We start from the raw sequence: 12769 nt of genomic DNA on the forward strand, positions 1-12769 counted from the left end.
CCTTTAGTGCTATAGGTTCTATTCCTATTGTTGATATGTTTCCTTTTGTTCACCCCTTTGAATAATAGGCTCTCTAATGTGGTGCCTCAACTGGGGGAAATGGTTGCTTAACCTTCCTAGAGAGTTTGGGTCATTTTTGACCGATATCAAATTTATTTCTTTTAGATCCTTTATATTTTAGGAATTTTCTAAAATATTTATGACTTTGCTTTTATAGTAATAGTAAATAATAAATTATGTGTAACTTTTTATTTTAAATGGTAGTTTTTATACAGTAAAAATTGTAACATGTAAGTCAATCGGGTCAATTTTGACCCGTGTTGAATTTTCAGTGCATAGGATGTATGAGTACCGCAATTTTCAATATATTATTTAATTATTATTGCCATGACCACACATTTGTGCTCTTGTTCTTGTCGGTATAGGATTTTTTCCCCTGTTCTATTTAACAGAACAACTCAGACTAACGAATTTACAAATTATCTATGAATGCCCTTCAATATCCATAGATGGGTGACAATCCGAAGCTTAGTGGAGAGACTTATCACTACAAGCAGGGATTACCATTGTGTCCAAGCAAAGAACTATTACAACTATTGCATGGTCAGTGGAGATACGTACAGTATATCATAAAGTGATAAAGGTAATTATTCAGTGACTCTTTTCTATATACAGCCTCAGTCCATGGTCAATCTGAACATTGAATTTGAGCTCCATATGCCTTGTGATATGCCTTATAATAATAATCTTTAAATGTTGATAGCATCAGTTTGCTTATTACTTAATTTTTGGTTGTGTGTCATGTGTTTTTTATTGTGTTTTATTTGTGATTTTAATGCACTCATTAACTAATTAATACTGTGAAATTGTTGAGCTATTTATGTTGGGTACAACTGTGCCTCTTAAAGGTGATAAACTTTGGATTGTTACCAATATGTGTAAATTTATATGTGTGGAGGTTCATAATTCCTCTGAATAACAGACTGCAGCTGCATTCAGGAATAGTGAAAAAGTCTTGCCATCAATACTAGGACCAGCACTTTTTGTTTGGCCTATGTTCATATTCTTCTTAATGTCTTTCAATGATTGTTCAAACGTCTAAAATTTTATTGATGGATGTAAGCTAAATATTTCACAATTATTATTTTTTCATTGTCTAAGTTTAGTTTAGAAAATAAACAAATAATATACACAAGTGCGAATTTTCGTGTTCTATCAAACGAATGTAAAAATAAAAATAGTTAATAAATACAGGAAAATAAGTCATACATTGTATTGTTTAGAAAGTTTACAGTGATTTCCAGGGTGAATGATTGAATTATAGCATTTTTATTCCATAAATACAGAGTGGTTCATTAAATTGATACTCCCTTCTATTTAAGAAAATATACCCGTAAGGCGATGTTAAATGATACAAAAGTACAAAAAGGGAAAAAGTCAACAATTAAATAAATAATTAATTTACTTATATTAAATAATATGTGCTTATAATTCCATAACATTGAATATTAGACCATGGGTCATTTTTATCCAAACACCTTAGGTATACAGTATGCTCCATTGCAACACGCTAGGAAGGTTAAACTGTTTTGTATATGTCCAAAACCAATTAATCTTTTTCAAGTGGATGTGTTAATTTATGTTCAAACTGCAGCGAGGCAACCATAAATGTAGCAGTTGGTCTATATCTTCTAGTTCTAGCAATCAGCATCATGAGTTGGATTGTGACTGGTAGTGTGGCTCATTATGAAAAAAATCTGTTATTTACATGGAAGCAGTGGAATTGCCCCAAAAGACCAGCCAAAGATAATTCTGATCACCACTACAGCAGGAATGGGGTAGGGTAATTAATACAGCTGGGTCATTTCCAGGTTTTCTGCACCCCCTGCAAACTACAGTATTAACTATACTTTATAAACCGACAGTGGTCTTACAAGGAAGTGGCATTGTCACACAATAATTCAACAATTCAAATTACAACACACAGTAGCACATTTATATTTACATTATACAGCATGTGCTGCCTCTGATTCATATTCCACCACATACAGTAGTAGTACACCTTGTTCATGTTATGACACACACAGTAGTGCCCCTTACTCACATTATATTACTCAGTTATAGTGCACCTTACACATAATACCCACAGTAGAGCCTTTATACACATTGGCCCTTATTCATTCGCTCCCCTTCATGTTCGTGCAGGGGAGAGATGTTTTGTGCATATGCAGCCACTATGTGTGAGCAACCACAGCAAACAAATTATTCACTGGCGCTTAAACACCTCAGTGCAGGCATGGGGGCATGGGTTTGCTCCTATTTTTTTGTGCTGCATGAGGTTTTTTACTGAATGAAATGTATAATAATCATTTACATATACAGTTTTAATGAAGGCATAATGGGGGATCCGAGGGTATACATACATTTATGATATAACAGGTTGGAGAAATATAATATATATTTCCCATAAATTTTATAACTGTATGTTACCATTGTTAGCATATTAGATACTTGTGTAGTTTCACGGCTGCACTGCCCGCGGATCACATCGTATGCAAATTGCATGTGATTTGCATGCTATTTGCCTGCAATTTGCATACAATGCGATTTAGCACACCCCCACTATCCACGTCTGCCCAAAGTGTGGCGCGTGAATGCGGTACGTGTCCTCCTGACCTGTTCATACCCTCACTATGCATGTCAGCGTGGAGTTGATTCTATAAAGTGTGGCGAGCATAGCGAGCCACCAAGCCCGAAGCATGGCGAGTGGCTGCAGATTACTTGACGTATATTCTGCATTCCCTCGTGTGCCCGCCACGCTTTGGGCTCATTTTCCACATTCGCTCGCCACGCTTCGGGCTCGGTGGCTCACTCTGCTCGCCACGCTTTATAAAATCAACTCCACGCCCACGTGGGTGTATAAACAGATTGGGAGGACGCGTACCGCGTCCCCTCGTGGGGTGCGCTGCACTCATCACACTTCAGGCTGACGTGGATAGTGGGGGTGTGCTAAATCACATCACATGCAAATCATATGCAAATTGTATACAAATCACATGCGATTTGCATACCATGCTAACCACGGGCAGTGCCGCCATGAAACTACACAAATACTGAATATTATCTAAAAACACACAATTGCATTATTGTTTGGTAATAATAAATCCATATCAGTAAGTTAATTTAATTTATTATTATTAGCATTGATTTATGAGGCATCACAAATTTCTGCAGCATCGTACAGAGCGATAATGGAAAACAGGGTAAACAAGGTAACCGAGAAACATACATTCATAATTGCAATAATTAGATATGATGATTGCAAGTGTTGGTGTTCAAACCTTCATAATGGAATCTTTCCAAGAGGTGTGAAGTTTTTATAAATATAATAATTTATTAATAGGATTTCTGAAAAGGCCATAAATCCCCATCATTAATGTAAAAAGTTTAGTATTCTTTAATTGGTCTAAACCGTTGTAATGAGCCTAATTAAGGAAAGTCTTTCTTTGCATGTAATCTTGACTGAAGTGTAAATATGCCTGTCAGAAACATGTTGTACCAATGCCATTTTCTATTTGTATGCACTAGGGAGAAAATTATTAGGATGAGAGATTCAGAAAGTGAGAGGTTTGGTAAGAAATCTGCAGTTTTTTTAAAGCGGCAATCATTTACACTGCAAAACCAGTTTGATTTTACAGTGTAAATGATTGGTGCTTTAAAAAAACTGGAGATATCTTACCAAATTTCTCACTTTCTCAATCTCTCATCCTATTAAATTTCACACAGTATTCTGTATGTAGTTCTTTTGAAGTTTTTGTAATGTTTTGTATATGATGAAAGGGAGAGTAGGCTGTATCTTTTAGTTATACTACTTTTTTTGGGACACAATTTGAACCTATTTTCCTTACAAATATGTATCAGCCTCTCAATAAATGCAAACTTTAGGTAGGAGTTGTATATGGCGAATTAACAAATACAATTTTTTTATAGTCAATTGTATATCTACAGTATAGTGGGATTTCCTTTAATTACAATACAGCACTGCATAGTAATATAGTTTGGAATATCCAAACCAAGATGGGGTAAAATTCACTAATCGCTGGTTTTGTCAAACCAAGAAGTATTGATGTTTTATTTTCCAGTAGACATCCAATTTGATATCCCTGGGAAATTAAGTTAATCAAACCTATACTGTACACACTGTATTGCTATATTGACTTTTCAATATACTGTAATCCACTGATTACAGTATATTGGCAGAAAAGCCTTAGAAAATAAATCTACCATAAACAAAGAGGTTGTATAATAAGTGAGAATGTTTAAAAATAACACTGTTTATAGTTATATGATCCATGAATTAATTATGAGGTCAAACTTTATATTTAGATTAGGATGAATAAAAACTCCACCAGATATGTATGCTGATATACATTTATACCCTGTACATGTAAACAGTTTGGAGCACATTTTGCCCTTGCAATGTAGACACAAATTGCAAACAATTCAACATGAGCCCTGTAACGCCTAATACAGATCAGGAACAATAGCAGCTTGATCAACATGCTGTGCCTTTATAAAATATGGGAGGTAGGGTGTAAATTTATATTTTGCAGGGGGGGCACCGGACATCCTAGCACTGGCCCTGGGTATGGCCCCCCTATTTGAATTGTAAACTGTTCTGTAGCCAAATCTCTGGAGCCACCACTGCTTATCTGTATTATTCTGTTGACAAATTTCCAGGAGGTATGAAGACAGCAGACTCAAGAAGGGGTAGCAAAACATTTCTGATTGGGGGCAGTATATAATTTATTTTGGCACACCTAAATCACTGATTATCATCCCCCCAGAACCCGCTACAACCCCTACCTAATGACAGAGATAGCTATCTATCTACAGATACCAGCTTCCTAGCAATTTAGCTGTGCCCGGGTGTGACCCATGTACAGGAACATACACAAACATACAATCCTATGGAACATGGTGCAGACTTTATAGGGTACATATTTAGCTGAACCCAGTTGGAAATGGGGGGAGGTCATGGTGTGCTCTAATGGGAAGCAAAGTGGAGGACAACAGGGAGCTGACAAAGAGGAGGACAAAGGTGGGAGGGGGAAGAAATTGATAACATATGAATTGGGAGGTAAGAAGGGCCCAGAGGAAGAGCCAGCCCACAGTAGCTAAACACGCACTGTATGGCCTGGAGTTGGGTGCAGGGGGTGGAGGATCCTGGATGCCGGCAGAGAAGGTCTATAGGGAGAGAGAAGGTGGATAGATGGATAGGAGACACTGCCTGTAACTGGAGATGACAGGTACACTGCTCCCCTCGACCCAGTACTTAGCACCTCTCAAATATGGGGGCAGCGGTTGACTATGTAGTGAAGATTAAAGTTGGTAATGATCAAACTTGGTTTGCTTCACAAATCTATTTGATAATAACTTAAATGTATAAACATGCTAAACAAATATTTAAGGAAACAATATCATTATTTTATGGAACAAGAAAACAACAATCCAATTTTAAATTATGTTAATAATACAAATTTTAATCAATTAATAACTATTCCTCAGGAAAATTATGTTAATAATTAACGTTGTTTTGTAGACATTCAAAAACATAAAGAATGTACAATCTGTGTATTTTTCAGTCATTCCAGCAGGCAAGATAACTTTAAACCAAATCCTTTTAACATTCAATTAAGTTTATCATATTTAATATTTATCATAATGCTGTGTTCATTAAAAGAGAAAGAACTGCTCTTATTACACACATGGAAGACTTTCCCTTACTAAATGTAGCATTAGAATCACCAAAGGATTGTCCTGGTACCCAGGATAAAAAAAAATGTAATTTGCATATTACTAATGCAAAGACTGTGATGGTGATATGCAAATCATTCATCTATGTACAGTGCTGCTGGATACATTTTTGTTAATTAGCATTTAAACAAATAAAAAAAAAATATATTGGATGTTTTCCAAATTTCATAAAAACATGTATTTGGCATCGCACAATTGAAATAAGTCACAATGGATGTCATTTTATTTATACATTTGACAAGGAAAAAAATAAATACATTTTATTCTTGTATGTATTGTCTACATTTGTCACCTCACATGAATAACTGGTCAAATTAAAGTGTAGGCTAAATGTGCTGTTGTTTATTTTGGCATCACAGTATGCTCTCATTGTACATGCATTTTATTCCCTTTTTCTGGATGCAAAGTAACAGTGTAATGTGTATTTCAGATTGGATGTGCAGTATTTTATGCTATAAGCAACTCATATTTTTGTGTAATTATGCATCCATAAATATTTTAACAATAGCCTGTTATGGCAGGAGTAAAGTTACAGTAGGTTACATCATCCACAAGTTGATAATAATGAAAAGTATCGGTACTTGTTTCCTAGCACAGCACCTATCGCATCGTATACCATTACACTAAATAAGGTATATGATGGTATGTGATGCGATGCAACGCAATATTGTACAATAAAATATTGCATTGCATTGTATGCCATACAATGGCATACGATGCAATTGTATATGATTTTTGATTGTACAAGCATCCTTACAATGGTAAATGGCCCCCCATAGTCAACGCCACCCCCAAGATCAATGTCAACCCGAAGCATGGCGAGCGAAGCGGGGTTCGCTGCGCTAGACACGCTTCGGGCTCGGTGGCTCGATGTGCTCGCCAAACAATCTAAAATCAACTCCACGCCGACGTGGATAGTGGGGGTATGAAAAGGTCGGAGGAAGCACACCGCCACACCTCATGGGCTCGCGGCGTTCGCCACGCTTCGGGTTGGAGTTGATAGTAGGGGTGGCATTGCCAATGGGCATGCATTTAACATCAAAAGCACCCATCAGGGTGCTTGTACAATTAAAAATCGGATCATATCGCATTGCATCCCGCTATATTGCATGCGATGCCATGCGATTGTATAAGATGTAATACAATCAAAATTGTGGGTGCCGTGCTAGGAAACAAGTACCAAAGTATCTTTTGACCAGACCTAGGAGAGCCACAAAAGTTACCAAGGTTAATCTTAAATTATTGTCTACTCTAACCAGCCAGGATCTCTGGGAATGTATTACATGTTCATGCCTTTCCTGTTGTAGGGTCTTCAAGTGCACATCTTATTGATAAAAAATATATATGTATTTACTGTGCATGCATAGTAATCAAATCAAATTTTGGAGACTTGGACTTTCACCTAGCTTTAGAATCACACACAATTCATGGGTATATGGCAGTTTCATGTTTTGGTTTCAGAATTCAGGGTACTTGTGTATTTTGGCAGCGCCCATCGCATCGCATACCATAAGGCATACGATGGTATGCGATGCGATGCGATATTGCGCGATATTGTACAATGCCATACAATTTTAAAATTGTATGACATTGTATATGGCATACAATGCCATACAATGTGATGCGATGCGATTAAACATTGTATAAGCACCCTAATGGGTGCTTACAATGTTAAATGCACCCCCCCGCCACCCCCCCCCCCCCCCCACTATAAACGTCAACGGCGGCGGTACGCATCCTCCGACCTTTTCATACCCCCACTATCCATGTCGGCGTGGAGTTGAGAATAGAAAGTGTGGCGAGCGCAGCGAGCCACCGAGCCCGAAGCGTGAAGAGCGCAGCGAGCCCCGCGAGGGGATGTGGATACCTGTGAAGGCCGCAAGGGAACTCCGGTACCTGTGAAGGTATCCGCGTCCCCTCGCGGGGCGCGCTGCGCTCGCCACGCTTCGGACTTGGTGGCTCGCTGCGCTCGCCACACTTTCTATTCTCAACTCCACGCCGACGTGGATAGTGGGGGTATGAAAAGGTCGGAGGACCCGTACCGCCGCCCCTCGTGGGCTCGCTGCGCTCGCCACGCTTCGGGTTCACGTTTATAGTGGGGGGGTGGCGTGGGGGTGCATTTAACATTGTAAGCACCCATTACGGTGCCTAAAAGCACCCTTTAGGGTGCTTATACAATCTTTCATCGTATAGGGGGCAAAAATTGCGTCGCATTGCATGCCATCGGGTGCGTGGCATGCGATGCGATTAAAACATCGCGCGATGGGAATCGGGGGTACCGCTATAATACACAAGTACCGAATTCAGATTTAAAATCAGAACCTTGGGTTTTGGAATTAAACCTTTGGTTTAATGGATAAAAACATCTAAAAATCATGTCATGCTTGCAATCAAAAAGATACAATTTAGATTTAAAATCTGAATTCCAAACCTCAGGTGGATCTATTATATCATCTAAAAATGTTTCTGATCAAAAGCATTTTGAATAAGGGATACTCAACCTGTTCCATACGGGTACCACTTCATGTTATGTCGAGGCTGGGTTTTTTTTTCATTTTTGAACTGATACAGGGTTGCTGCCTACCCAGAAAGCAGCTCTTTTTTTCAAAGCATGCATCAGAATTTATTTTAGAAATGTTTTTTTTCTTTCTTCTCATATTCAATTCAAATCAATGGAACAGCATTTTAGGAACCTTTTATAAGTCAATCGGAAGGTGTTAACCTGTCTTGCTGTTAAAAACAAGCTAGTATTCTCTATCTTTACAATTATTGTACATTTTTAGCAGGATACATATTAGTATATGTGTTTTTTTTTCTTTCAAGCTTTGATTAATTTTAGGTAAGTGTTTAAAATATCTTGGCCTAAGAACAAACAAACTATAAATAATTCAGATATACATTATGAACTGTGCTAATTTGAGCATGCACAATGTACAAAGAAAGCCATGAGTGATTGGTTACTATACCTGGTACCATCTGGTATATATAAACATGCACTGTTCTTATTTTAGGAATTACATGTTGGCATTAATCATAAACCCAGAAAAAAATGTAAAAAATACAATTGTCGTGCCTGTATTCTTATTAGTCTTTCATTGAAAGTCATAACTAAGACATATAGCTGTCTCATCAGAATGATCTGTTGTCTTCTGTGATAGACAGATGGAAATCCAGTTTTACAAAGCAAAGAGTGAAAATGTTTGTTTCACCTTCAGGCTTGCTCTAATATCACTAGAGCTGATGTAATTTGATGCCTCACAAGGCATGCTTTGAATTATGGTAGTAGTATTCAACACCTGACCTTCACAGTATTTGCTTTTGGCCTAGAAACAGGGAAATATACAGTCTAACATCACATTTACTATTAAGATAATCCATCACCTTGGCACTAGTTTGAAATGATGAAAGAAAGCCAGAGATTGTCACAAGTACAACTCTTAAAACTTAAATGATTGTTGATGTTAAGAATGGATTGATATGTTTTAGACCTAAGTAAAGGATATTTTTCCCAAGATTCTAAACAAGAACATTTATTACATGTGATATAACAAAAGCATCCTGGATTTTACACCTGCTTTATTGAAAATTAAACTGTGCAAGTAAAAAAACACACTGGGGTAGATTCAATTAACAGCGAGGTTTAGACAGCTATCATACAGTAATATATATTAGTGTAGGAAAATGTAGCTTATTTTTGCTTTTCACTGATGAACATGTTCCCAAAAATAATAGGTATTACTCTTCATAATTATGATAAATGCTCTCAGACAGACATTGCATGAGTTTCCATGGAATATCATAGCTACAGTAAGTGAATGTGTTGTTTAGTGTAGAAAGTACAATATGCTAAGCCAAGTTACTGAATAAGTCTAGAGATTTGGTCCTGTTCTTCTTTGCGTTATAAGCACGAGAAAGAAAATAATTATCTTTGTATAAGGCACTCACTGTCTTATACCCCTTTTACATTGCAAAAGCAATTTTTTATTGCTGCCAACATATGATTGGACATTGGTCTTTAAAGACTTACCATAGAGACACACAAAACCTACCTTCCAATGAAACCGCCACTGAATAATTGCGGAGAAACGCATTAAGGTGCCCATAGACCTGATTTACCATGCTAGGGAAAGAGAATCATTACCCAATATTGCCCCTGGTCATTGTATCTTGTTTCTTTACCAGAGGATGCTGGAGTATGATAGTCTGTAATCCAATCTGAATACCCGCAGCCTTGTCTGGTTATCTGTGGGTTAACAATCTAACTATGAGTTACCTGTGCGGCTGGCGGGCCTGCTCAAACGAGCTGTGGAATCTACCACTTGCAGTGCCTCCATGTGGATTACATTGCCAGTGTTCACCTTAAAGCCAGAGACTTCCTCCCTGGACACTATGGGCCTTATTCTAGTTCACTCTTTCTGACTAAATCCTTCTTAAATGGACAAAACCATGTGCAGGTGGGGCAGATGTAACTTGTGCAGAGAGAATTAGATTTGGGTGGGGTTTTACTTCAAAGTGAGATCTATATTGCAGTGTAAAAAATAAAGCAGCCAGTATTTACCCTGCACAGAAACAAAATAACTCACTCAAATCTAATTCTCTCTGCACATTTTACATCTGCCCCCCTGCAGTGCACATGGTTTTGTCCATCTTAGAAGGGTTTTGTCAGAAAGAGTGAACTAGAATAAGGCCCTATATCTCTGGCCGGTTGCTGCGACTCTGTGCAAACGGCACAGCCGGTGAAGTCTTTAACATCTGACTACTGTTTGCTGCATGAGACACAGGGATACCAAAGTGAATTTACTCTCTATCAGATTCAGCTGAGGACACATTGAACACTGTGCAATATGGGTGAGATCAGAGTCTATATTATACCCAGTTTGGAATACGTAAAAGCCATCTAAAGATCAGGTTTACACCAGCAAATATATACCTGGATACAATATATATTTCTTTGTCTGGACATTCCCTCATCTGGTTACCTAATTGATGGTCCCGTTTATCCATTAAGGATACAAAACTTTTAACAGAGGACTTATCGTTAGAAGAGATGAAGAGGTACCCACCAGGTAAAATGCAACTTTATTGGCGGACTGGTTATATTGATACATAATAAGTGAGTTTAATCAGGTCATAGGAGTGTATTAACTTATATTGGTACTATACAATTTTTTACAGTTATATGTTGGTATGTTTACTTATATGTAATAATATTATATTTATACTTTTTATCTGAAGCGCTCTCTTTATGTGATGTATTGTAAATACAATAGTGCTCCAGTAAACTATTTTGGGGGCTGCTGCTTTACATTTGAAGATTTTTGAATTCAGCATATGCATTTTTAAAAAACTTGTGATTAATTAAAATATTATTCCTACTAAACTGAGAGTGAGGCCATAGTCCCCATACTATTTTATGATATATTATTCTTATTTTATGCCCAAAAATGTATGTTAAATGGTTCAATTAGATACTGACTTTCATTTAAAAAATATTAATCTTCTGTCTTGTTATAAAATTCATGTAATTTTAAAGATATGTTAGTTAAAACGGACATCTCTTTTAATACTGATAAAACTCAAAGCAAAAATGGCTGTATTAGTTGTACTTGCACATCCTGCCATCAAATCAACCATAACTTCGGAAGTAAGCAAACAGCCAGTTGCGCAAAACTTTGCAACTGCAGCGCATACTGTTTCACAACAAAAATATTGTATGATAGATCATATACCTTTGTCCTGAAGAGGAGGTACTTGAGGTCTTCCACATTTTGTTTTGAGAAGCGTGCTGGATTTTCCGTTTGGGTACATTAGTCCATACCAGATTGAATGAATATTCAGGGCTGAATGTTCTCACATACTAATTCATCGTATTTGTTTGTTATTTGTCTTGGTTAAGCCACTTGCTAAATTAGTATATTGTCTTTATGTATAGTATCCCAGTATAATTGTTTTTTTCTTTCCTGCATGTTTATTTATATTTATTTTTATTGTCGTTCTTGTGCGTTTATTGTTATTGTTTATGATGTTGTCTAGGGGATGGGTCAGATAGGACTAAACACGTGAATGCTGAATATGGCAGCAGTGTTATGACATCACGTATACTGCACCACTGCACAGGTATGCAGTCCTGTTCATAGCAAGCACTTCCTCCTGGTGTATTTAAGATAAGATTATTTCTGTTCTGCAGCCTGATGAAATGTTCTAAATGACATTGAAACATTGCTTTCTTGCATTTAAGCTATTAAAAGTGACCTTTTTTCATGGCTAGAGTGCTGCACTGTCTGCATGTTATTCTAAATATCTTCATGAAGGGACCCACACAGTTGCAGTTTAAGAGGCTGTGCATTGATTATAAATATGCAAAGTTACAATGTGATGGATAATCAGTGCAAATTGGATGCCTTTTATTCCAGCTGAATGGGCCAAAAGAGGTCAACAAATTTCGGACTTCAGCTGCCTCCAAGATTCTCAGGACTCTCAGTGACAGACAGGATCTACTAAAACAGAGGACAGGAGGAGAGCTCCATAGTGTATAAACATAGTTTAATTAAAAGACAAAAAACTGTACACAGGTCTAGCCAATCAGTGCTCGTACCCTGATTAAAAACTCTGTGGGCCGGTTATCACAAGAATCAACATAGATAAGCCAGGCAATCCCCTACCACCATCCAGGGCACTGTTGAGAATCACGAATGCCCACTACATACACAGCCCTTGGATGCAGCGTGTTGGAAACCCAGCCAGGAACAGAAGAGTGTGAGGAAACCTGTCACGAGGGAGCAGATGTCACCAAGGCCCACCCTAATGTGCTTTGTATCAAATTTTGCCAGAGGGCATGGCTGGTGACTGTCAACTCTCACAGTATAATGTGGTGACTCATTAAATCAAAGTCCAGTCACCTCCCAGCTCAACTGGAAACACATTACCAGGCAGCCAAAGAACTAGTACAATT

Source organism: Crinia signifera, chromosome 4 (genome assembly GCF_055691185.1).
Source record: "Crinia signifera chromosome 4, ASM5569118v1, whole genome shotgun sequence".
In the NCBI taxonomy this organism is placed as follows: domain Eukaryota; kingdom Metazoa; phylum Chordata; class Amphibia; order Anura; family Myobatrachidae; genus Crinia; species Crinia signifera.